Source organism: Trachurus japonicus, chromosome 13 (genome assembly GCF_045865225.1).
Source record: "Trachurus japonicus isolate A0001 chromosome 13, Traja_1.0".
NCBI lineage: Eukaryota > Metazoa > Chordata > Actinopteri > Carangiformes > Carangidae > Trachurus > Trachurus japonicus.
Genome location: NC_140919.1, coordinates 12,021,960 through 12,049,925, shown reverse-complemented (window position 1 = coordinate 12,049,925; position 27,966 = coordinate 12,021,960). Strand labels below are relative to the sequence as shown.

General features: G+C 42.1%; 1 pseudogene across 1 annotated transcript; it reads right to left on the bottom strand.

The window, feature by feature from the left end:
• Nucleotides 1-36: 36 nt before the first annotated feature.
• LOC146975636 (alpha-2-macroglobulin-like) lies at nucleotides 37-27,541 on the bottom strand (annotated as a pseudogene). Its single transcript, XR_015037443.1, has 35 exons — nucleotides 27,356-27,541; nucleotides 27,083-27,263; nucleotides 26,837-26,993; nucleotides 26,421-26,473; nucleotides 25,989-26,009; nucleotides 25,182-25,347; nucleotides 25,007-25,091; nucleotides 21,791-21,929; nucleotides 20,023-20,340; nucleotides 18,521-18,688; nucleotides 18,165-18,392; nucleotides 18,007-18,070; nucleotides 17,474-17,619; nucleotides 13,131-13,280; nucleotides 12,658-12,798; nucleotides 12,409-12,544; nucleotides 10,712-10,826; nucleotides 10,209-10,434; nucleotides 6,022-6,148; nucleotides 5,789-5,910; nucleotides 5,581-5,632; nucleotides 5,232-5,315; nucleotides 4,971-5,147; nucleotides 4,767-4,842; nucleotides 4,460-4,616; nucleotides 4,210-4,284; nucleotides 2,133-2,295; nucleotides 1,854-2,041; nucleotides 1,542-1,754; nucleotides 1,117-1,241; nucleotides 846-936; nucleotides 693-761; nucleotides 508-613; nucleotides 305-346; nucleotides 37-135 (listed from the first exon to the last, which is right to left on the bottom strand). The product of XR_015037443.1 is annotated as an alpha-2-macroglobulin-like (transcript).
• Nucleotides 27,542-27,966: the final 425 nt, after the last annotated feature.

Sequence of the window (27,966 nt, the reverse complement as noted above, 5' to 3'; positions counted from 1 at the left end):
TCTACATGGGGCGGCCGCTCTACCCACTGCGCCACGCACCGCCCCCACAAAATGTATCTTTAATAAAATGCAGGTGTTTAAAAATATACTTGTAACCACGGCAACCCGAGGACTGACCACACTTCTCTCTTCAAGCTGCAAAAGAACAAAAAGATAAAATCCAACATGAGGACTCATTACATATGTAATTTGTACTCTGTGTTTATGTACACGAGTGATGAATAATTTGTTGTTTAAGATTTTCAACCATAAATAAGTTTCCTAAGAAATATTAAAGTAATCTTCTTTCAATAAGAATCAATACCTGCAGCACAAGGGTAGATATACTGTGTCTCAGCCTGGTCACCTGAGAGACAAAAGAATAGGAACAGACATAGATTAAAACATTGAATTTAAAACTTTCCTCATGTGTCCAACATTTCAAACTTGTAGTATTCATCATTGCAATTCTGACAACTGTTCTGTAACAGGGTTTATGGTGTGTGTAGGTGTGAGTATGAGTTTTACTTGGCTGGTAGTAGTCATAGATCTTGACCACAGCTGGCTTCAGGTTCTGCACTGAGAGCTCCTGTATGAGCTGTAAGCTGTGGTTGATGGCCGTGTCCTTTGGTAACTGTTGGAGGAAAAACAACAGGATCAGTAACACATCTGGAGAGCGTCCTCCATTGATCCCCACCGTGAATCCCTCTCACCTTCTGAATGTAGACCATAACGTGGTCTTGCTTTTGTTCCACACGGTCCACCAGCAGGGCACGTTGGAGCTGTAATTAGACGACACTCAGCTTCGTCAACACATGAAAACTCATCAGTTTCTACTGAGCTCAAAGTTTTGTCTAATATCTCACCCGTTTCAGAGACTCTGGGTCTGGGGTAAAACCAGAGAGCATCTTGATATCCAGGATCACCATGTTGGTGGTGGTCTCCTCTCCACTATATCTGTAACAGAACCATAAAAACCCAGTCCTTCATAGGTCTACTAACGCTAGTAAACATGATCTATTTAAATCTAACACCTTGGGGACTTTGGTAACCGTTTGGATGTTTGAGCCAGGCAGGAACTTTTCCTTCAGCACACACTGTACTGTATTGTTTGTTTAAAAATTCATAATCACTTACAGTGACTTAAACTTTAAAGTGAGTTTGGGTCTTTGTGATCTGCTGGTGCACACGGCCTCGGGTTGGACTTCAACACTTAAGGTTGTGATGTCAGTTGGAGTTGGGATGTTGTAGTGAAGAGAAATCTGGAAAACAGACATGAAAGGAAGGTTCAACCAAAAAACTAAACTAAATCTGATTAATTTCCTACATTGAATTAGGTTCAAATTTATCCTGCATTAAAATGTATTCTTTGAGAAACACCATGTTGCTGTGGAAGGGGTCTCATCTTCACAAGTTTGTTTTAGGTTGCTGCATTTGGATTAATTATAATTTCACTTTTCTGTATCACTCCAGTGCCTTCAACTTGAGGACAGTGTCCTATGGAAGATCGAGGACGTACATCAAAGAGAAATAAAACAGTTGGAGCTCCAGTGCTGACTGACCTGCATTGAAGCACATGCAGTGCCCTTCACCTCCAGGCTGTACCTTCCTGTCACGTCAGACAGAGTCCTCTCCTGGTAGAGCAGCTTGTTGTTGTGGTTCACATCAAATGTCAGCTGACCACTGGGGGACTGGACCGTCACTGTGCTTGAACCCTCTGGACTGAAGACCAGAGTGGAGTACAGAGCCAGAGCCTGAAGGGCCACCACTGTGTCCTACAACAAGGTAAGAGAGATGGTGCGAGGTGATGACTAATGATGTCTCCATCATAATTGTCCAGAAAAGTCCAGCTTTATGCTTTATATGGGCCGTACCTGTGTGGAGGAGAAGCCTCCATATTGGTTCTGCTGGCCCGTCAACCATCTGACGATGCCAGAGACGTAGCCCAGGTCTTCAGCAGAGGGGGAGGCACTGAGTTTAGCCAGCATAACGTAGGAGCTGATCTCCACAGACAGAGAGGCTGAAGTATCTGCTGCTGTCTGAGACCAGTGGAGGAGACTCCCTAAAAACAGCCGTCCACATCAAACAGGTGTGAGAGGAGCTGCATTCACAGGGAGTGAGGCCAGAATGATCTCCTGTTGGAGGATGCTCACCTTGTTTCACTGCCACTGTGTCCAAGTGCTGCAGAAGGTGATCACGGGTCTCCATGTCTCCTGCCAGGGTGAAGACATACGCCAGCAGAGCTGTAGTGTAGGTGTTGCTAAGGTCACCGATGGACTCTTTGAGGCAGGACAGGCTCTTCCTCATCACATCTTCCTGTAACAGATTACAAAGAATACTTTGAGGAACCAGTGAACACAGCTCACACATCCTCTGTGGAGGAGGCACAGTCTTAGGACTTGGGGGGAAGTCTCATCTATAACCCTGGCAGAGGTTGGTAGAGGTCAAGAAGCTCCTTGGTTGCGAGGCGCCAGGTGTGGATGAGATGTTCCATTAGATTGACATGATTTGTGTCTTGTTCCCGGTTTATGTGCTGTTTTTTTGAAGTTCCATGTCTGGTCTTCCTGTACTTACCTCATGTGTCTCAGCTGTGTTTGATTGACTCACCTACGTCTCATTTCTCAGGTATTTGACCTTGGTGTATTCCCGTTGCCCTTTGTTGGTTGGTCTTTGTTTGTGTGACCAATGTTGTCTGGCCTGCCCTGAGTGGGTTTTGAACCTGGGTTCCTGCACCGTGGGCTAAGATGCTAACCGTTTCGCCAAGAGGTCAATGACCACTTGGCAAGTGGATTAGCACTGAGTTTAACTTCAGTACCGCTAACTGCCACTCGCCATCACTTCTCCTTACTGGTACCTCGTGACTGTGACTAGACCCGCGGACCTCCGTTAAGCCTAGTTTATGCTTCCGCGTCGCTTCGACGGCGTAACTACGGCGTAGACCCGATGCCGTCGTTGAGCATGCAAAGTTCTGTGTTGAGGGAACGCGTTGCTTCCCGTCACAGTAAACAGTGGCAAATGAAAAACAAACGATTTTATTGCAAATGTTGAAGCGCAGGCGACAAAGAAGACGTTTGCAGAGGTGGTCTGTCCGACCAGTCGAGGCTGAACGGGTGAATTTACCACACTGATGTTCTGAGCGAACCAATCACAGTCCTTACGGTTTGTGTCGCAACGCATAGTCAGGATTCTTTGGAGGTGCACGTCAGTCTACGGCGTAGGGTCCGCGTAAGGGTCCGTGGCGATGGTGACGCAGAAGCATAAACCAGGCTTTACACTCACCCCCCTAAACTCACTCCACCCAGGGCCCAGGGCACCAATGTGACCAATGTTGTCTAACCTGCCTTGAGTGGGTTTCAAACCCGGGTCTCCCGCACCGCGAGCGACGATACTAACCGTTTCGCCAAAGGTCAAGGACTACTTGGCAAGTGGGTTAGCACGTCTTTTATGGGAGAGTGAGTTTCACTTCTCCTCACTGGTACCTTGTGACTGTGACTATACCCGCGGACCTCCGTTACATTTGTACTCGGTGTTCCTGCATTCATTACATGTTTTCCTGCATTCATGCTCAGTGTTGCCTTTATGTTCTTGACCACGTGTTATTTTGTGTTCCCTTGTTCAAAACCTACATCCTGACAGTAGGAACCAACCAAAATATGGATCCAGCAGACAAGCCACCTCCGCAAAAGATGACTCTTTGAATGTTTTGCGTATCAGGCAGCTGAGACTGCTAAGAGGGAATCATCAGTCCCAGAATCACTTTCTGGAAGGCCTTCCAGAAAGGATTTGCCACCCATCTACCCTGCCGCCCCAAGCCCCAGCCTCGATCTCTCCGATTAGGTCACAGCTTCAATCTTCTCCGGCTGGGTCACAGCCTTGATCCTCTTCAACTGGTCTCCAGTCACCTCCTGACCCTTCTCTGGCTGCCCAGTGGTGTCGGCCTCCAGAGGAGACCTACCAGTGACGTACACCTCCTAGCTGGCCTCAGGTCCCCATGTTCTTGTTGTCCAGCCCTAGTAGTAGACCCTGTAGGGTGATCTCCAACAATCAGACAACTCAACAAGCAGAGAGCAGCTCACTTCAACCAACTGACGCAAGATCCTACTAAGGGGGGATGTAGAGAGGCCGAGCGTACACACAATATGCAGAGGGTGATGTCACACACAGCTGAATTACATCGGGAACAAGGCTCCAAATCAAATAGTCACAGGTAACTGGAAAGAGTCTACTCACATTAACCGACATGTTCATCTCCAAGAAGGAAGCAGTGATGTAAGCACTGAGAGTGACTTCATCTGACACTCCTCCCTGTGGAGAAGAAGCATCATTCAGACATGATGATTATCATTATCAGTTATTACAGAGCTTTGAAAGAATTGCCATTTCACTGAAGAACAAAACATCACTCAGTGAAAGTTATTATTTTGAACCTCCTGATGTGATCTTCATGTTCTTTAGGGTCACACTGCGTCCGTCAGCTCACCTTCATTCTGTTGTTAAAGAGATTTCCTGACTTTTGGAAACAGCCATTTGTTTGTTGTTTACTGAGCAGCCAAGTCTTTGACTGTTGGATCTTTGCTGGGTCAATGTAGGTGAAAGACTGAGCTTTGGCAAAACATCTCATCACAAAAGCCGTCAGCCTGAAGAAATCATAACAAGGTTTTATAACAACGAGTGTCACAGTGTGACAGTAACCATGGACCAATACATTTTTTATTTTGGCATTATGAATTATTGAAGAAAATTAATCAATTTAATGTATTTTCCACTTAAAATAGGACTTTTCTCACCAAGTGTTTCCTGCTCCTGTGCCAAATGTGCTGTAGGCACCATCACTGTGTTTGTAGTTCAGCTGTCTCTGGTAGCCTGTGTAACAATCAACATGTTTATTCCAGCTGTGATCTGATAACTTTTGGAAACATAAAGTTCCTCATCAGAACCAATCTTTGAGTTTCTTTGTTTTTCTTCAACGTGAAGCTGACACAGACACTCACCACTGCTCAGGAAGTTGGTGGCCTTCTCCAGGATGGCTGGGGTCAGCTGCTGTGTGTTTTTCAGGTACTGGAGGATGTAGATGTTGGGAGCCAGGAGTGCCATGTTCTGCTCCCCGCATCCATACGGCATCCGCAGCAGCCCATCCAGGTTCTTCAGGGCTCGGCCCAAGATGTCGCCTGCACAAAATCACTGACTCACTCAGACTGAATATGAAAACAAACCTGATTTTAAATCTCAAAGACACAGTGAGAATAGTTTACCCAGGACTGATAGTGAAGCACGAGCAGATCCATCAATCACATTCTCAGGGAGCTCTAAGTCTATTTCCTCTGTCAAAGCCTCTCCTGTGTACAGACGGAGAAGAGGGGCTCAAACAGCAGTCAGTACCAAAACAAAGACATCATTTAGATTTTACAGAGGATCATGACTGGAAGTAAAGACCAGTGCCATCAAAACTTGGTGTGGGCCAGTTCTTCCATAATATTTTATTGATGTAGGAAAATATGTATGAAAATATTCTCATTGGATTTTAGATACACATTGTAATCCACTCCTTATAACTAACAGCATCTGTCATTGGTCCAAATGTCTGGTCTTAACCAAACCCACCTTTAGGACAGAGCAGCCAGTTGTGAGTCTTTGTCAGCTCAGTTCCTTCAGCCTGAATGAGAAGGAGGGAGGGAACAGTGTGAGTTACCAACTCCTCCTCTTGAGTCAATGCAAATACTACTACTACTACTACTACTACTACCACTACTACTACTACTACTACTACTACTACTACTAATAATAATAATAATAATGATAAGGCACCAACCTTTACAATGAGAGATCGTGTGACCACATCAATACGACCTCTGTCCGGCACACTCACGATCTCATTGCCACATGAAATGTCAGAGGCCACAGCCTCCGCAGACACAGTCACATTCACAGTGCCTAAAAAAAGATCACAAACCCAATAAATTAGTAAAGTTTTCTAACCAGGATTTCATAGACAGAGAAGTTAAGCTGCAGTTGAAGCAGATCCCTCGTGGATGAACTCCTCACCCAGGACTGAAGGGGTCATTGTCCAGCTGAGGGTCTTGCGGTCGTGGCCACACAAACAGGATTTGTACTGGTCACCAGAGAGTGGAGTGAGGGTGTAATCTAAGGAGGGTGTTGGATTGACAGTGACCTGGTCAAGAGACACAACAGTATACTTAAAAAGTGAAGATATACAAAAAAAAGTCAAAAGGTCAAAGAGATAAAGTGTCAAGATAAAAGTGGGAATGGACCAAATGGACACCACCATCACACATGTCAATTAAAAAAAATATTTGCTCTTCAGAAAGAGAAAAATAACTTCTTCTTCCTTAAATAAAAGCAGATCAAATCATCTGGTATTTTATGGAGGAGGTCTATTTTACTTTACTTTGTGTTGCTTATTCTCCAAGTTAAAGGCACTTTGTGTTTCACTCAGCAGGAAAACTGTGATAGACATACAACCATGTGACGGCATGTTTGGGCTTCCCAAAGACCTGTGGAATATTGTTTAATCACCAGAGGTGGGAAGTACAAATACTTTTACCTAAACGCTGCCTGTGTGAAAACACCACTTCGTCTGTTTATTAATTGCTTTTAATTCATTCGGAACTGCTTCTGAACCGCCCATGCCTTGGCCGGACATCTCCCTCTCTTGTGTTTACCTGTGTGAAATTAATAGCAAAAATTCATTTTTACTTTTTACTTAAGTACATTTCTGAGCCTATACTCTCTTACTTTTACTTGAGTAAAGGAGTTGAATCAGTACACCTTCTTTTACCAGAGTCTTGTTTACATGGTATCTGTACTTCTACTCAAGTACAGAATGTGAATACCTCTGTTTACACAAATAATCACTACAGCAAATACACACTAAAAAGTGTTGGGTTATTTCTGTAACCCAATTTCTGGGTTATTGGTGTTGGGTTAAATTGTTGGGTTATTTTTCCAGGGTGTAACCCATTTTCTGGGTTATAGGGCTATGAATTTAACCCAATTCCTGGGTTGTTCAAGTAATTGGGTTACTTTTCAGTGAGTAACCCATTTTTTGGGTTAAGGGTTGGGTTATTCTGTGACGTAACCGGCCGGTTCATTTGAAAAATGCTGTCTCCACCTACCACCACAGCTACCTGTGGAGATCGGTTATTTACTATTTTTTTATGTGACGCCGGAGCGCTATCACAACCGGAAAGCTGCTCTGTTGGAGACAAACCCTCACGCTCCATCATATTGCCCCCAGCCAAAGAGACATGGGTTAATTTTATTTGCCCCAGCTTCAGTCGGCAAAGTCTGACTGCTTCAGCTACAAGGGTCCTGCACCGCTGGACTGGACTTTCTCAGGCTGGATCGATACCAACTGTCCGTGGCAAAGCTACAGATAAACTGTAAGTATTTTAAAATGAGTATATTTGTGTTACTTTGGCCTTTAGCGCATGAGCTAGGCTAACGCTAACAGTGGATGTGTGAGGATGAGCTACATGCTGCTGCCGCATGTTAATGCAAAAAAAGAGAAAAGAGTTAACAACGCTAGTAGTTTATCATAGCAGCAGTCATGGATAAGTTTGGAGTCAATTAACGTTAGATGTGGAGATATCCTTCTTCTAAAATAGCCTGTGTTTGATGCTAAATGCGAACAGGGTTCACAACTGATGTTCACTCACAGAATAAGCCACTGACCCCACGGGGGCTCACCTGCCGTGGTGTTGTTGTTGCACTCAGGTTAGCATGTTGTGCTAAAAGAAAACCTGTTTTATGTTCAGCTTTTGTTTGGCAAACAGGCAGTTTTTTGTGTGTATGTCTGGATGTTACTACCTCTGTATTACCAACTAGGTAGCATGAGAGACCAGACCAGAGAGTAAACTATGTGTACTGTAGCCTAATGTTATACTGTTTTGTGTTTTCTAATCAGAGTAAAGTATGTGGAAGCTAGCACATGGAGAGAGACAGTCTGAAGAGGAGCCTTGCTCTCTTGGAGGAGCGGCCTCCAGAAGTTCCCAACGGAGGCCAACATCACACATTACTGTAAAAGGTATTTGTTACTCTGTTTATGGAGAAGTGGGGAAATACACCAGGCTAAAAATGTCCTTGGTCCGATATCCATGAAGTAGAGCATGAGTTATGGCAATTTTGTTTTCAACCACTGTCTATTTGAACATACAATTTTGTACCATCCCTTGTACACCTTTTTAACACTACAAAATAATTTCACCTTCTCCACAGCATGGTGCAGCTGGAGAATGCAAGGCAGCCAACTTTGCAGGAATGTGGCATGGCCAGCAAACTGATTTGTCTTCAGCATTATCAACACTAAGCAGTGAGTACATTTGTAAATTGAATCATTAAATAGATAAAATTGAGTTATGACTGATAAAAATCTTCCTCATTGTTCTTTGTCTGCTTATACAGAGGATCATGCCAGTCCACAGTAAACACCTGATTGAGACCCTGGGAATCTTCCAGCAGAAACAATGACACCACCTGCTCAAAGTTACAGTTTCCTGAACATCGCACCATGCTACTGTCCCACCTGTCTTCAGTCAAGTCTGGACCAATGACTCTGACACCAGTTTTGTCAGGGTTAATCACAGGTAAGCAGTGGTTTAGTTGCCAAATGCCAAAAAAATCATTTTTAATAAGTTTATACAGCAGTGTTGAACCAAATGTGGTGACTGTCTGATTGTTTGAGGAGATGCATCTGTATTTAGGTTAGCTTAGCTAGCTCATTGGAGCAACAGATTGCTGAGTTTATCTCTGTGTGGGCATCATGCTAAGGTACTGCATCAATCTAACTTTTGCTATGTTTCTGTTTTCTGAATGCAGAGAGGATCATGCCAGTCCAAACACCTGATGAACAACAGGAGTCTCATGCAGAGTTGGTGACTGCGAATCCTTGAAGTTCCAGTTTCCCAGAACACCGTGTTGAGCACCCTACAGCCAAGACTGCGCTATTGACTCGTTACTCTTGATCAACCAAGGGCAAGTGGCTAATTTTATTATGATGTTAATTTTCTTTCACCATGGATTATCCTTCATATATGGACACATGCTGTTTTTTCAAGATCTCAACACTGTGTACTGGACAAGGTATTGGAGCAGTCCTGTTTTTCACATAATGTGTAAATGCAAAAAGAGTTTATTTCAGTTTATCAATGATGTTCTACTCTGGTTCACAATGGTCTTAGTTTGTGATATCATTTAAGGATAAGCAGTTGCTGCCTGTTAAATCTATACTGACAAACTGTAATTCCTCATGTGTTGTACCATATTTGTTATGGTGAAATTCTGGCAACCACGGCTGTTGGTAAGTTACTGTTAAGTTGAACTTTGCAATAAAATTCTGTGCTGTGCTATATCATACTGTTTTACCTGTTTTTTCACTGAGAAACACTGTAATTATGTTAAAAGTGTATATTATTTATTTATTTATTTATTTATTTTTTTACAAGCGTTTACTTTTAATAGGTTTATATTAAAACATAAGATAATCAATCGAGGAAGTTTCCTTTCTCTTTTAAAGAGGTACTAATGATAAGTAATTGTACTTGAAGGACCACTTAACCACTTTTCAATCTAGGTCTGCAGGGAGCGCTCCAAACTTGTTAACCAGTGACGCCACTGCCATTTATTTCTGTGACAGTGGTGTCATTTGGTAGAAAAGTTTGGAGCACTCTCTGTAGTTTTTAACAACCCAACATTTGGGTTAAAAAAAATAACCCAACATTAACCCAAATGTTGGGTTGAATAAGGACCAACCCAACATTTGGGTTAATGTTGGGTTATTTTTTTTAACCCAACTTTTGGGTTGAATTATTTAACCCAAGAGTTGGGTTATGTTAACTACAACATTGGGTTATTTTTAACCCAACTATTGGGTTGAGCAAGCACTTCATACACGACCCAATAGTTGGGTTAAAAATAACCCAATGTTGTAGTTAACATAACCCAACTCTTGGGTTAAATAATTCAACCCAAAAGTTGGGTTAAAAAAAATAACTCAACCTGTTGGGTTAAAATAACCCAAATGTTGGGTTGGTCCTTATTCAACCCAACATTTGGGTTAAAATTGGGTTATTTTTTAACCCAACTGTTTTTAGTGTGTAAGTGCATCAATGTTGGATTTTATCTCGATAAATTCATCCACCACACAACACATTTGCTGACCTTGCTCATCAGAAGTCCAAATGTGTTCTTATTCATGTATGCATATTCATTACCATGATGCACTTGGAGAGGTAGTTGAAGACGGTGGCCTTCAGTTCAAAGTGCTCCCCCCTGATGATGGAGTAGGGCAGGGTGAGCTCCAGGAAGAAAGGCTGGAAGACGGTGATCTCTTTACGAGGCGCCAAGCCAAAACCCTGAGGGGACAAACAGAAAGCCTCTGTCTCCCAGGTGGTGATGGTGTCTGGGACCGTGATGGGAACGTCCTTTTCCCCAGTCTCTCTGGACAGACAGATACAAAAACACAGACACTTGTTGAAATTGAAAAAAAAAGTGCTTTGACAGACACCAGATCAGTCACAGAAAAACAGTTCAGTACACCTGATGTGTATAGCTGTGGGCTGTTTTTAGAGTTCACTCTTAATTTGTAATTTGAAGTATTTTCCACAGCTTCATGGCTCAACTCAGATATAAACCGATCAGTTGCAACAATAACTGTAGCTGTATCAAATTATGCCCATGCACTAAACTAACTCTCCCCTTGGCAACAGAAACGCACCCCACTTCCACCAGGTCCCATATCCAGGTCTCTGGGAAGAAAGTGCGGACGGTCTCTATTATTGGAGGATCAGGATAGTTTCCGCCGCCACCAGCTCCTGCAGCGCCCCTTTCACCTGGGGAAGAAAACAGGAAGTCTTTTAACAGAGACAGAGGACAGCAGTGACACCACGAGCCAGCAATTCATTTGTTCACACTACTTCACACTACTCTGAAAAGCATGTGTGTATCTGTCTGTGGGGTGAAGCTGTGGAACAAGTTAACTGATGAGATCAAAAAAAGTAAATGTGCAATTTAAAAATAAGTTAAAAATGTAAATTTTGGAAAGATACAGTCTTGAAGGTGGGGAATGATTTAAATGTAGGTAGGAATGATTTGACAAATGTTAAAGCAGTACTTAAGAACTTTCAGTTTTGGTTGAGTTTGGCGGCGCCAGTGGCCCAAAGCGGTAGTGTTTTGCCTGAAGGAAGACTCCATTTCCCATGAGCACCAGCGCATAGCGCCGTAAACATCCTGATCTCCCGGTGCATGGAAATTAACAGAAGACGTCCAAACTAAGTTTCTGTTACCAGCGGATCATTTCTCAGTAAACACGCAACACAATCCGACGGAAAGGTGCAGCAGTGCTGCTCCCTCCTCGTCGTGTCTCGCTAAAGTGAAAGTGAAACTTAAGTGAGAGCCGGGTTCCTACCATGCTCCTCAAAGCTGCTTAGTGCCAGTGAAGGCGATACAGACCCCCTCAGGCCATGACAGAGGTGTCATTCAACCTGTTGTAAGTCGATGTACCATCACAAAAGTTATGAAAATATTATATGAAGGTTGAAAAGTTCCTTAGTGTTGGTTTGAATGTCTATTTTTTGCTTGGTATTTGCTGAGTATGTACATGTAGGTGTGTGTATATGTGTGTAGATCGCATGTATGCTTGTTTGTTTATATAAAGGTACTGTATACATATATGGTGTAAAGGTTAGGGCATCTATAGAGAGCCTAAGCGGAAGCAGGAAGTAACGGCGCCATTGGACCTCAACTCTGAAAAACTCGCCATTCAAATGAACGGGAGTCCAAGTTTTATTTTGTGATCCGATTGAATTGCGCCATGAGAAAAAAATATGTCCTCTACCTGTTTAAAACATCACGCTTCATGCCGAGAAATCATCAGTTTATCATAAAACGGCAACAGAAGAATGTATTTTGTGTGATGACGCTCTACGGACTACAGATCTGGTGTCCCACAAAAAATACGTCACCAACTGACGCGGGGAAAGGGCGGCATTTGGTGTGTGACGTCACCTACACGAGTTTTACAACAAACTGCTGATTTCTCGGCATGAAACGTGATGTTTTAAATATATTTTTTTCTCATGGCACAATTCAATCGGATCACAAAATAAAACATTCAGTCCCGTTCATTTGTATGGCGAGTTTTTCAGAGTTGAGGTCCCTTGGTGACCGTTACTTCCTGCTTCCGCTTAGGCTCTCTATAAGCTTATAGCCCTGACCCTTTCGATCAGCCATGCAGCCCTGCTTTTAGAGGGATGTGTAACTGTTTTTTAGCGGTTCTATTTATTTATTCATTTTTTGCTGATCGAAATAAACTCAAACTCAAACTCAGAAAAAGATCAGTTACCTTGGGCACCTGGGGATCCTACATAGAAAATTTCATCTGGGGAAGAAAACAAGAAGTATTTTACCAGAGACAGAGGACAGAGGCAGTGACACCACGAACCAGCAATTCAGAAAAAGATCAGTTACGTCTGTGGTATGTGATTCCGCTGAACATGAGGCATGAAGGTTTCCGCATGATCAAGTTTGTCGCCATCTTCATACCTATTTTCTTGTTAATCCAACAACACATGACCAGAAAGGTCGGAGAGTTATACAGCGATAATATTATGAGTACAACAAATAATTATATAAGTTCTTTATAAGTCACTGTCTTGGACGTACCTTAAACACTCCGTAAGCATCATCACTTTGAGAAGGATGATACGAAATGTACCTTCTTGGTCTCACATGCAAGCATTCAACAGGATCCTGCACCTCATGTGGGGTATAAGATCCTTTGGTGACAGGCAGCAACATAAATATCTGTAAAGAAAACAGGATTTCAAACTACAAAATGTTTCTCCCCCCATGTCAATCAACATGACAACATGAGCTCATCTTTAGATGTGAGGTGGACGAAGTATCAAACACCAACTTCTTATGGTTAAGTTGTACAGAGGGATATGAAGTGTATATAAAATGTACTATACAATTGGTAACAAAATAACACTGGATGAGAGAGAAAAAGCTAAAAAAAAAACAGATGGAAATCACAGCAGTGTAAACTGTAACCTCTGGGGGACTGATGATGTTTATGCTTATGGAGGAAACTAAAACTTGTGAGCCTCTGTTTTGTGGTCGACTGCAGCAGTTACCTTCTCAGTAGTCAGAGTCTTCCCCGGCTCCTTGATGAGGACGCTCTGGTCCACAGCGCTCACCCCACAAAGAGAGTTTGGTTGGGCCGTCAGCTGCATGGAGGTCTCCTCTCCTGGGACGGCTGAGGACAGAGAAAACTCCAGAGACACCTGAAAAACAAACGTCACTAAGCTGTGTCCATGTGACATTAAAGGGATTCGCCAACATTCTGTCTTGCCTCACTCCAGAGTCCATGATAAGCAGATAGACACGGTTACATGCTGCTATTCCGACATGCCGCTATTTCGACATTGACTTCTAATTGTCGGAATAGCGGCATTAACATTATTTTTTAAGCGTCCCACTATTCCGACATTTTTTTTTTTCATTGTCGGAGTAGCGGCACTTTACTATTTTTCAAACATTCCGCTTTTCCGACATTGATTGATTACGTTATAGTCAGAGTGTCCTTCTGATTTATTTTTATTTTTTCATCTGAGACACTGTTTCTCATACACAAATACATAGGCCTATTAGAGAAGAAAAAACAAACCCTCCAAGTTTAAAAACACACCGGCAGCAGCGCACACTGATCTGCAGCTACTGAGACTGTTATTATTCTGTCACCTGAGTTTATCCTGCTGCTTTACATTGTTTTAACATAGGTAAAAGAAGAAAAAAAAGATTGTCTGGAATAAAGGGGCAGATTACATAAGATTATTATTTTTTCTGCTCCCTTTTGTTGAGATTTGGGAGGTTTTTGCCTGATTTATTGCCCGATGCCATGTATCTCGCTTTCTTTCCCCCTCCCTCCGCCCGTTGTCTTCGTTGTCACTTTGTTGTCGCTCCACAGAGCACATGGCTAATTAATATGCACGTGCTGACCTATGGTTGTGTCTAGGCATTCCGGGACGGAGGTGTGTTCACGTGCGCAACTGCGCACCATTCTTGGATCCAGTTATCAAAGTTGAGGTGCAGAGTTGTGCACGCACAGTTTGATAGATCTGAAAAAGGTGTAAATATTTTGGGTGTCTTTTCACCGTAGGCCTAAGCAAAACATTTAGTAGCAGCAGTTTTACACTGCTTACTTACAGTTTTGATAAATAAGGCCCCAGGCCATAAGCCCAGAACCCAGACGCTCACAGCTGCAGCTCCGCGGGCTCATCCACGGCGCTGTCCGTGGTGCTGAAGGTCACAGGTTAACTTGACAAACAAACTGCAGCATAGTTCTGTTTGTTTATCATATGTGTCAGTTTTGTTTGCTTGATAGTTGAGTTGTTGAGATTAAGAACATCACTCCCTCATCAAACCAGTGATAGACATGCTGAAAAGAAAAGAGAGAGAGAGACGCGCCTGGGTATCGCAGCTGTAAAAAAAAAAAAAAAAAAAAAAGACGTGTCGGAATAGCGGTATCAAAAAGTGTCGGACTACCGGCATGTCTAGATAGAGGGATGTCGTAATAGCGGGATGTCTAAATAGCGGGCGGACCCCGATAGACACCATCCTTTCAACTGTGCGTGCAGTAACAAGGGAGATAAAGCCGTATCGCCCGTAATTAGCTTAGTGTATAGACCTATACACTAAGCTACCTGTAGTGTTAGCCTGCCTCCACCTAAAGTCATCAGAGAAACTCTTCAGCAACTCTAAACGGAAACCGGCGGGCCGATCTTCGTCTCGAACTGACAAAACTCTCCGGTAAGGCATCTTGAGCGGTCAAATGCCGGGACGAGATCGGTCAAAACAGAGGGTTCAAGCAAAGACGGTTTATTTTGGTTTAAGCTAGCTACATCGAGGGTAGTTTATAGTTTATCTATTTCAAAGTAAAAGCACAAATTCTATCGTCATGGTTTTCTGTATGTAAAGGCAACGGGTGTTTTATTTTGTGAAAGTAACCGGAAGTGCGTTTGTCACAACAGCTAGCTTGAGTAGCACCAAATTCGTCCAAACTAAATTGTAAACAGCTGGTATTTAGACAAATTAACGACACACTGCTGATCTAAACGGCTACTTTCTCGCCTAAAAATGTTTGAAATGTCGATAAAGTGATATATTTACGGTGTTGAGAGCTAAAATGAAATCAGCTTATGACTGCTGATTTTGGCTCGGGTAGGAGGCAGACTAACACTACCTATACACTTCCAGTGTTTGAGCTAAGCTAATTACGGGCGATACAGCTCTATCTCTGCACGCACAGTTGAAAGGATGGTGTCTATCTACTTATCATGGACTCGGGAGTGAGGCAAGACATGAAAAAATGTTGGTGTATCCACTTAACGTCCATTTCTTTACATGAGAGGCGGTGAATGGGTAAGACATGTTCCACACATTCACACTGGAGAACATGATAATGACTCAAACCCTTTACAGATGGGCTGATGATGAAATTAGAAAATCATGTGGACCTGTGTTGTGAAACTATAAACATGCCTTTCATGGGGGGCAACCGCCATTCCGACATACCACCGGTCCGACATAGGCCTCTAATTGTCTAAATGGCAACCCTTAATTTTCTATAAAATGTCCCATCATTCCGACAATTCTTGCCTCCTTTTTTCTTTTTTTAAACATCCTGCCTTTCCGACAATTCCTTTAATAGCACATTTTTTCCCCAAAAGATTTTGGACTGGTTGGGTTTAGGCAATGGTGAAAGGAGTTGGTTATTTTTAGTAAAAAGACCAGGTAGAGGCTAGACAGGCAGACTAGTCCCTGTCTGCTGCATATTTACGCACAACCATGTGGGCATTCCTCTATCAGCATGTCAGGGAGTCACCTGTTGAGTAACACACATTTCCTTATATTGAAAGCCTTGTCCGAATGATGAGACGTTCACATGTCGGAATAGCGGTATGTTGGAATGGTGGGATGTCGGAATGACAACATGTAACCTTTAATAGCCTTTAATACCAAGCAGTCAATTCAAGTTATTACAATTGTGAGAGAGACAGATGACCTGCAGGTCAGACTTGAACATCATCCTGGGATTTAAAGGTCCAGTGTGTAATAATCGTCAAGGTTTATTGGCAAAATCTGAATATACTACCCATGAATATATTTGTATAAGTGTATAATCGCTATAAAATAAAATCTGTTTGGTTTTTGTAGCCTTATAATTATTCGTATACAGCAAAGGTCTTGCTTTAAAGAGTGTCGCCATCTTGCACCGCTATGTTTGTACGGCAGCCCGTACAGAAAGTCCATCCAGTCAGAGAGCACGTTTCAAGGGTTTCACATTCATAAACCAATGAAGAAGAAGGCGGAGGAAACAGCAGACATACTGTAAAATGGTTTAGATCTTCACCTCATCGCTCCATGCTCCTGAAACACTCCCAGTCGTGGTAAACAAGATTTTTTGTCCTCAGAGGCCACCGTCACTTTGCCGACGGGAGGTGTGAGTGCGGAGTGAGCGCTGCAAACTAGAATCTGAACGCTAGATATTTAAAGGGGAACTATGCAAGTCCACTCCCTTTTCTGCTGTTTGGTTACGCTCCTCTCGCCCATGTGTATTTGTTTACAACGAAGCTGGCGAAAAATCAATAAATGGAGCGGTGGATAACGTTACATAACATATACGATGTTACGGCGTGTGTGTTTGTGTAGTCTTGATCGTCATAAACAAAACATTACGGGTTACGGAGCGTGTTTGTGTCACGGTGCCGCAGAGACGAGAGCTGGGACACCGGGGCGGCGACCGAGTAACTACACTGATGTTACAAGGTTGGTTTTCAGCCATGAGACGCCATGTGGAGGTAGCCTCGTAAACCAGCCTCTCGCGGAAATGCATTTCATTTCATTCCGAGGGAGAGTCTGGCCTCATCCCCCCTCTAAGCGTTTGGGGTGGGCGGGAGCTGGGCGGGAGTAGTAGCAAAGACGGTTTAATATCTTTGGTAGTAGTGTTGACAGACAACCCCATTCAGCCAATCAGCAAGTTGGTGTAGCCTAGTGACGGGGCTTTGCACTAGTCGGTCCCTGATTGGCCAACGTGCTGTGTCAATCACAGCGGGCGACGCTGATTGGCTCGGCCTTCTGAGGGTTTCAGTCCAAACGCTTAGAATGGGGATGAGGCCAGACTCTCCCTCGGAATGAAATGAAATGCAGTTCCGCGAGAAGCTGGTTTACGAGGCTAATGTGGAGGCAGAGAGCCTCCGTTGTCACGTAGCTAACTGTCATGTAGTTAACAATCACAATTACTCCGGAGCTTTTTAATTAAGGTAAAAATGTAGCACAGCCACGGGAGAAATCCTGCTTAGTTCCTCTTTAAGTTATTGCTGTGCTGAGGACTGTAACTTGTACATTGTTCTGTATCAACAACTATCATACACTTTGATTTCACACCTTCATGTCTTGTTCTTCTTCTTACACTGACCTTGTGACCAAAGCATTTCTCTGTGGAGAAGTCGGCATGGTGGGCGATCACAATCTCACTGGGCAGGGCGGCGTAAGCCAGAACCTGGATTTCTGGTGTTGAGTCTGGACTCACGGTCAACTTAAAGGACACCTCGCCCTCATTCACTGAAACAACAAACCAACTGTTAGTTTCATTCAGACACCCTCATGCATTGATAACACAGCTGTTTAGACAACATCTGGCTATGACTGAACCCATTTCAGGGGTCACCTGAGTGGTGCTGTGGGGAGAACTTAAGGCGCCCATGAATTGGCTCAGGTGTTGAAGAAGGGTCATATTTTTTTTAACACAGGCTGGTGGTGTTTTTTTTTTTGAATGTGTGTTTAATCTTTCAGTTTTTTATTAAGTATTAAATAGATTGACCTATCCAACCACAAGTGTTACCAAGTTTGATAAAAACTGCCAGAGCCAACAAGGAATACTACACCAGAGCCAAGAGTAGCCTACATTAAAAAAAATGGAGGGTGCATCAACAGCCAGGCTTTACTCACCTGGCTGGTCTTTAACTTCAATCTGTTTAAATCCTTGCATTACAATGGCTCCTCTAGATAGGACCTGGAGGATTTCAGAGAAGATCACACAAATGTATGTAAAAGTATAAAGTAATTCCATTTATCATCAGATCACAGCATCGTTGATCTTCACTTACCAGATACATCACGTGCACAGAGCCCTGTTTCTCTCCTACTACTGTGTATTGGATGACGATTTCCTCTTCTCTGTCACAGGGAAGTGGATCATCCTTCTTCTTCACCTCCAGGGAGCTGACTGATTTAGTATCGACAGTAAAAGCCTGGGCCAAGGACACTGTCTGATGTCCAGTCTCATAATATGGAGTCCTATGACCTCTGTAGCCCAAGGTCGGTTCATTGTGAACCTTGGTTGCAGAAAGGAAACATTATAAATGAATCTCACGCTGGTTGAGATGGAGGAAGAACTTGGTCACTAGCTACGATAGTTGAATCTTGGTGACTCGCAGCATATTCAGAAACCATGGAATCTTACAGAGAGATGAATGTCGCCTCCGAAGCTTTCTGTGTTGAGTGAGAAACTGGCAACGCCGTTTCTGTCGGTGGTGAGGTTGTACAACAGACGTTTCGACGACCAGAGTCCCTCTAACAAGTAGAACTTCATGTCAGCAATGGGTGTGTTGTTGTGGTGAACTGATTTGATCTGTTGGACACACAGGAAGTAGAAGTTTTTCTTTTTATAAGAGTGGTTGGCATTCAAGTCTGATGTGTGCTGGGTGTGATATATGGAGTGCCAATCCCTCTTAGACAACTCAACGTTAAATTATTTTTCCCATTCACTTACATTGTATTTCTTCCCTGTTGCTTCAGTAAACATCTATACAGTTTAGAGACAAGTTTTGAAGTAATTTGCTTGTAAGCACCTCTGACAGTACCTTAGTCACATCATTCCCTTCCAATGAGATTTCCTACTTAACTTCTGTATCGTAGAGATGTCTTAATTGTAAATATCTGTATGGATGTCAACTTTCCAATCCAAACTCATTTTTGAGTTGTCTAAATAATTTAAAATATTGCTTATGTATAAGTGTACATGTAGCTGTTATTCCCTTGTCTCTCCACTTTTCAAAATTCTTGTCTAACACTCCTGGTCTGCCAGGAGGCCAGATCAACAGTTTACTGTCTCCTGTCAACTTAAACAAGTTTTTAAACAATCCATTCCGTATTTCAAATGTTTTTCTCATAATTTTCACCATCAAAATCCATATGTTCTTTTCCACTTGATCATGACTGTGAAGGAATGCGACCCAGGCTCCTTTCAATGTCCTTCCATCTGGTTTGATAACTTGGAGAGCACCAATATGCAATGTATCTAATCTGTGCAGCATAATAGTATTGTTGAAAATCTGGCAACGCCAATCCTCCATTTTCTTTGTCTAGTTGAAGGGTCTTGAGTCTTACCCTGGGCTCGGCTTCCGCCCATATGAGCCTTAATCTGGTATTCTAACTGGGAGGGATAGAAAAATATATAACAACCTCGGCAAGAGGTTCATCTTGATCACATCAATTCTTGAATTTAAATCCAATACTAGTGTTGACCACTTTGCCACATATCTTTGTATCATATTGTTTATTAGTTTGTCTTGTAAATTCTGTCAAATTCCTGAGTTATTATCACTACTCAGTATTTTATTGACTTACCATTTAAAAGTGTTTGACATATTCAATTTGTAGCTGGAAATCAATTCACATTCTTACACAATTTCTACTAATTTGGTAAACATTGTATTTAGGTCCTACAGGAATTCTTAGTAGGAGTAGGTGTTACAGTCTTTAATGATTCAACTCGATGCTTAGCTAGGTTGGGTTGAGCTTGGTGATGACCACTTAGTGATGTTTTTTCCACTGTGGCACATCTTCAGTGGTGTACCCCAAGGAAGGTTAATTATATCGTCAACATAGACCTGTCTTGTGCTATATTGGATATGAATAGATTATAATCTACATTCAGAATCAAGGACGAATACGTTTACTTACTTTTCCCTCTAGATTCACTCCTTGGTGATAAATCTTGGGTGTGTCAATGAAGGACAGCTTTCCAATAGCATATGTAATCTCGATCCTCTTCTCCTGCAGGCGTAAAACACCTACACAAGAAGTCTCCATGTTATAACACTGTGTGTGCCATATTGTTATGATACTTGATAATACAAAAACTATAATAGAGTAAGACTTGCCTGTCCCTTCCTCTTCCATTGTGGCTTTGACGTGCAGGTGATCTCGCACTGGTTTTTCTGTTATATTTGTGAAAGTCGACATCGGAATAGTAAAAGTGGCACAGACGTTTCTGTCCATCTAAGAATCAGAATAAAATAAGATTAGATTTTAAAAAAACATCAAAACTTGCACAGAAAAAACACAAAACATTTTCAAGGCCGTGAACTAAATCAAATGCATTCAGAGCGAAAACAGACACACAATACTTTGGTATTCAGAAACAATGAGGGTGATTTCTGTAACCACATCAACGGCCAAAGAGGCTGGAGTTTAAAAATGGTAACTCCTTTAACTATATTCACATGACTATGTTGTTAACTTATTAACATTTCCTACTGTAAGTTCACTACTACATTGGTGGCCTAACATTACAAAAACAGGTCTGAAACAAAGATGTACCATAATGGACAGACGGAAAAGAAATTCTCTGATAATCATGTGTATGATTCTATTTTTAATGTGTTGATATGATCGTGTATGTGTTTGTGGGATGAGAGTATGGCATGAAATGAATGATGTCACCTAAATGTACATGTAGACATAATATAATGAGAATATGAATGGAAAACAAAAACTTTATTTATGCAATCAATGTAGTAATATAGCTTATGACAAAAAATGAGAACATAAACTTGTGTAATAATGACAACAGTGCAGAGATGAAATAATAATAATATTAAAGCAGATATCAGTGGAATGTTTTTGTTAATATAAGTCCTAAATAGTCCTATTTTCCGTCAGCAATCACTTACATGAAGTATTTCAGCCTAAACACGAGTCTCTCCGTCACTCTGCTCTGCTGTAACCCGAGGAGAAAATTTTCCTTGTGGGATACAAGTGTTATCCAATGAGGGGAGAGAACGGCATGAAGGGCTGTGTGTGCAGCCAAGGGATGCGCGTGAATGTGGTGACGTAGCACGAGGACCAATTGATGCCTGACAAGGGCGGGGGCTGCTAACTCATGGTGCGTTCAAGGAAACTCGTACTTTGTGTTTTTCCTTCCTGTGAAGTCATACCAGTTCGATCTGGTACGAGTTCACGGGTCGGAAGTTACGAGTGGCCGTTATAGGGAACTTTCACAGACAACAGGACGGTAAAAACACGAGCTACGGGTTACCTGGAACGCTACCAAGTCGTAGTTGTGACTTGAAGCTGTAACTTACGGTTTCAAAAGCCTGCCTTGAACACAGCATTAGCCGAAACGGTCGTGCCACTGATATCTGCTTTAAAATATCAATTATATATTATTATATCTCAAAATTATTGTGATTGTTGTATAATAAAATTTAAGTTTATTCCTTTAACATAGCAAACTGGAGACTGAGAGGAGGTTTATTCCAGTAAATTTGAGTTTAATTACTATTTCCATAGTTTCATGCTCCTCCTGACAAGATACAACAATATTTAGTATCTTTTCTGATGTGGTGTTATATGTGTCCGGTCTGTGACATGTATGGCACATATGCTTTCTGTATGGACAGATGGTCTACCTCGACAAGAACCTTGGTTCTCAGTGCAGGCATTGTACCTGCTTTGTCTCCTTGAAGCATGGCGCTGGCATCTCAATGACTCCTGCTTGTGAGATGGCCCATGGGGGAATGTTGCGCTCAAGAGGACGGCACAACTCAACTTCAACATTACCTGGCACAGGCTGTCCATATGTGTACCTAATTGGATAAAAAAAAAAAAAAACATGTGATTTTTCAAGAGGAGTCATGCGGCAAACTGGATGCACATTATTTAAGAGTGTGTTTAAGTAGCCTCTATATTTTATAGAACAACAAACCAACTGCTCAGCGATGGCTGTCAGAGCCTGAAAACGATATGGGAGAGGGACCTGGGATGTCTGATGGATGAGGAGGAATGGATGAGAATCATATCTAACAACGGGAAATTCATTAGGGAAGCTAAAGGGAAATTTACACAATACAAAATAACACATAGGTACTACTGGACTCCACAAAGACTAAATAGAGCCGGCATAATGAACAATAACTTGTGTTGGAAATGCCAGAAAGACATAGGTACTCTGTTACATTGTATCTGGGAGTGCCCTGTCATTCAGCCTTTTTGGAAAACAGTCCTGGACAATTTGAGCAAATGGATGGGAAGTGACATACCGTTATCTCCCAGGTTATGTCTATTAGGAGACAGAAGCCAAATAGTAAACATATCAAGTGGAGAGTTCTCTGTAATCATGGCAGGGACTACGACGGCTGCCAGGGCAATACTTAAACTGTGGAAAACACCTAAAGCCCCTGAACTAAAAGAGTGGATAAACATCATGCTTAAAACAGCTTCATATGAAGTTATGCTCGACAAGATGAATAACAAGAATAAGGTCAAGGCACCAGTCTGGGACTTGTTTTGGACTCACATCACTATGACTGATGATCCTACAGCTTGAACACCATTTTCTGAGTGTATCCAACATGTATGTATCCACCTGTTGTCTATGTTTTCCAGCTATGTGAATGCATCAATATGTCCCCTATACATCATTACATCATCGCATCATTTGTATCATTTACATTGTTGATGTGGTATTCTTATTTTATTTTTGTTTTGCTATGCCACTGACACCTCATGTAACGTGCATAAGACGTCTGAAAATGTAAAATGTTCTACTGTCATACACCAGAGATAAAAGAAATAAAAACTTGAATTACAAAAAAAAGAGTGTGTTTAAGTTTTCATTTTCGTAGAGCTTTGTTGCCATATCTGTCTCCCAACTCTTTAATATGGTTGAAATTTTGGCTTCTAAAAGGGCACTTTAGCATGTGTTTTTCAACAATTGGGCCACAAAGGGGGGCGATCCCCCCTCCCCCCATGCACACCGCTGGCCAAAAGGGTTTGGATAGTCGCCAGATTTAGCGAGAAAGTTGGCAAGTTGCATGCAAGTGAGTGTCACGACTTCCTGTATCTAGCCCTTCAAATTAAAATCGCTATAGCCTTTCATACACAGTTCAGTCATATTGATTTTAACTTAATTTTGTCAAGACACGGCTCCAAAAGTTTGTTTTTTCTTCATGCGACCAATCGACCAATGAAATTTGGTCGACCAATTACTGTTTGGTCGACTAATTCTTGGTCAACTATTTGGGGGCAGCCCTAGTAGCCGGTCCACCCAGCTGCTGCCGATGAGACTGGCCTGAAGAGCGGCCACCACAGAATGATGAAGCCGCTAACCCAAACCGTTGCCTTGTGGGTTGTACACTGTGGTGTAAAGGAAGGAGGGTGGACGGACAATGGAAAAACCTTTGGCCACCAGGTGTTCCTGTCCACCATGGTGATCACCATACAGTCTTAGAGGTACATAAGCCACCCGGATGTAGAAGTTCCCCATACTGAGGATCTCCTGCTTTCACCATGTCCAGGTGTGGAAACCTGGCAACAGCATCCAGTTTACCATGCAGGGCGGTCGCTCATTGCTCAAGGAAGTCAATTGTGGAATGATTCCTCCTTCATGGATCACCGAAGAGGGTGATGTTATCGCTTAAAATACGCCGACCGTGTGGGTATGCAAAACATGACTTTCTGGATGAGTGTGTCGATCACCTGGTCAAACTCCTTGCGTTTCTGATGCACCTACACAGGGAGGTCCTGATGAACGGTGAGTTTAGCTTTACCTTCTTGCCTTGGTGTCTTCTTTGCAGCTTATAGTATCAGACATCTATCTCTGAGCCATAAGAAATGGATCAGGACTGGTCTTGGTGGTTTTCCAGCCTCAGGTAGGGTTCAACAAGAAAACATGGATTGTTTCTAGTTCCCTATGGTTTATCCATAGGGAGTTTGAGCCAGCTGGGTAACTTCTGTTGAATATAATTGGAGCGTGGTTGATCATGTTCTGATTTTTCTGGGAGAACCAGCAAAACCAAGCTCTTCATTCTCTCTTTATTTGATAGTACATCCACTTTGATTTCCAGTGTTTGTATCACCTTTTCTGTTAGGTGCAGCTTGCAGAGTGTCTTGTAATGTTGATATAATGTCTTCTGCTGCGTTCATGCGTTGCTTTTGTTTCTTGAGTGCTTGCTTAGTTTTTCCAGCCTGTCTTAAAATTGTTGATACTTGCGTAGTCACATCTTCCAAGTGTGTTTTGATCCAGTATCTTGGAGCCTTGAGATTTTGGTTTGCACATTACCTCGTCTAGTGAAGGTTCTGCTTCTCGTTTTCTGGCATCTGGTTCAATTGTTTGGTCATCGTTGGTTTGTTTGTTGCCATTCTGCAATCCGCTGTTATTCTTTTCTTGTACTTTTACCTCTAAGTTAGAGTTAAAGCAGAAGTAAGCGGAATATTTGTGTTAATATAAGTCTTAAATAGTTATATCTTCCGACGGCAATCACTTACATAGAGTGTTTGGTCTGAAACACGGGTCTGTCAGTCACTCTGCTCTGCTGTAAGCCGAGGAGAAAACTTTCCTTGTATCCTACAACCTTTATCCAATGAGGAGAGAGAACGGCATAAAGGGGCGGTCCTCTCTGTGTCTGCAGCCAAGGGACGCGCGTGAATGTGGTGACGTAGGGACGAGGGCGGGGACTGCTAACTCCATCGGCTGACAAGAAGTTAGCCAAAACGACCGGATCGCTTACTTCTGCTTTAAAGTAGAATACGATTTTTCACTAAGGTAAGGTGGAGGTTGAGGTAAAAAATGAAAATGATCACAGAGCTCTCAGCTCACGCGACCATCTAGTTTCCTCCATTTCAATTAGAAGAACAGATTATGTGATGAAGAGCTTCTACTTACTTGGCACATACTTCAACCTTGACTTGTTCATCCATGATACTTACTTCATCAGATGCTTCTATTTTCACGTCAAATTTTGGCAAAACTAAAGGACCAAATGTGGTTGTTAACATTCTTGCTTCATGAAAATAGAGGGAAATGCAGTGTGATACACACAGAGAAAAACATGACTTACCATATTTCTCCACCTTGAAGCTGTGATAAACTTTAACTTTACCGAATGACACAATGATCTGGTAGGGTCCCTCACGGGCCTCGGAGTTCAAGGAGTAAGACAGCTGCAAGATTTTACTCTTGGATGTTTCATTCTGCCACTGTCCAATCAGGTTAGAGTTAACATCCTGTTGAGTTAAATTGAAGGAGAGGAACAAGGGTAAAGGACACAAGGAGAAAAGATCATGTGTGAAGAATAGAGGAACGGAATACTGTGTCTTTCTAAGGTACAGTATGTAGATAAAAGATTTCTTCTCACATTATTTTTAAACTATTCTCTAAAGTTTATTAGTGGCCATTTACAAACAGTGTACACATAGGAGACTGTTGAAAGCCCCAGAAAACAATAGTAAGTGGACCAAACTATAATAACTTTATTTAAGACAGGAAAGGGATATAGCAGCTTTTAAATCAAGAGATCAAGATGCTCAGGACTCACTATCTCTAAATGTTTTTTTTTTTCAAAAATCAATGACTCCTAATGTTCCCATGTAAACCTTTGTGCATTAATGAAGCCAACAAGTTGAGGTAAGGACCAAAATCTTTTGTTTATGTTAAAATATACCCAGATTTTTTCAATTTGAAATACTGACATCAGAAAGTTCACAGAGGTTGGACAATACACTCAGTGCTGACGCAGCTGTTTGTTTAGGAACTACTTGATGTGTCTAGATGTCCAAGATGAATAGTTTAAAAGACAGAAGAAACTCTCTACTTTTTCCTATCTGTATGTGAGTTTAATGTGAAGTGTAAATATTGTGATTCTTACCTGAATATGAATTGAATTGTACTGCAAAAGAAAGAAAGGGAAAAAACAGAGGTTTGGAGGTTTCTTAAGAATCCAGCTGGTTCATGTTGTTCTTGTCACTGGTGTCCTAATGAGTCTGGACTCGACACTGACTTCATTTATGGACTCAATAACACTTCAGTTATATGTGTTATACCAATGCTGTTTAGTTCATGTAGACTTCAGCTTTTAAAAAATATAATATACAAGTTACATTACTAGGGGAAACCTTGGTGTTATATGATTATATAATGATGTCATGGTGAGTCAATGTAATTCTTTCCAAATATAGCTATCCAAGTCATCTGGTAAAAATTCTTGTATTTTTTATGATCTCAATATATATTGCAGAAAAAAATATCACAATGTCAGTTTTTGGTTTACAGAAGAAGCAGTGACAGGTGAAACACTCACCCGCCGACTGGCAGGTCTAAAGTGGTTGTCAAGTGTGATGACTCTGAAATGTACTGAGAGAAATTCAAAGACATTAAATGAAGCTCTTCCACAGAATCGACTTCTTCTGTTTGCTCCTAAATTTGGTACTGTCAATCTCACAGCGAGATCAGGTTAGAACAAGAGATGATTCATGATGTATTGTACATGGTTATCTTGCAAATTTTCTCTCTAAATCAGCTTAACAAACTTATCTGGTGTGGGCAACATCACATAAAATAAAATAAAAATACACGTCCCATGTCATTTCCTGAGTCTCTCTCCCTGCTCGTCCTGTCTCTCTACACTGTCTTATCACATAAAGGCCAAAAAAATGCTCAAACAATATCTTTTAAAAAAGAAGACGGAAACACACAACTTTTGATTGATGGAATTACCTGTTTGTCCGGGGAGGTAGATTGGTTTATCTGTTTGAACAAACGTCATTGGTTTGTAGACTTTGATCATGACTTTCCTGACTGCTTTAGAGTAAAACGTGTCGCCTCGTACCTCCACCTCAAACTTCTGTATGTCTTGATTCTTCACTACAGGAGCCTGTGTGTGAGAGAAAAAAAAACATCTTATAGTCGCTGTAACAAACTGAAAAATGGAAAAGAAGGGAAAAGATAATCTTAGGAGTTGACCTTAAAGTGGGTACAGGCATGAAACTCTTCACTGGATGTTTGTTTAAGAAGGGTTGTGTTCTTCATTTCAGACATCAGTGTGATGGTCATGACCACAGTCTCGTTGGGCTGCAGGAGACTCGCACAGAATTTGGTTTCAGCTCCTGCTTCAATAACTGCAGGAACAGCCACCATGTAGTGCCTGTAGACACAGAAACATTCAGCCAACAGCACAATCTAATACTTACTGAAATATGTTGGAAATTACATCTCTTCCAGTCCAGGTAAACTTACAGCTCTGCCATCGTCCCGCCCACGCACATCCAACTCAGGCAGATCAACAGTCTCCATGTCTTTATCTGTGTCCCAGCGAGACCCATGACTGACTGAGATGAGCTCAGAGCCTCTGTTAACCAGCAGAGCCATCCTCCTCTTTTTTATGTGTCGATCAAGTCAATCATTTACAGACAAAAAATAAATGTCGAGGCCCAGGGTCAGGGATTGGCAAATTCTTGTTTGAGCTGTACCACCACAAGGCCAATATCAGACTGGGGCACAGTCCTGCCCATTTACTGCAAATGTATTTGCAACACACTCTGTATTTATTATGTGTTGCCACGACAACGGCAGCAGCGGCAGCGACCGTGTAATGTTTAACGGTTAGCACAATCCGACACAATTAAAGCAGAAGTAAGCGATCCGGTCGTTTTGGCTAATGCTGCGTTCCAGGCAGGCTTTTGAAACCGTAAATTACAGCTTCAAGTCACGACTTACGACTTTGTAGCGTTCCAGGCAACCCACTTGTGTTTTTCCGACCTGTTTTACCTGTGAAAGTCACTATAACGGCCACTCGTAACTTCCGACCCGTGAACTCGTACCAGATCGAACTGGTACGACTTCACAGG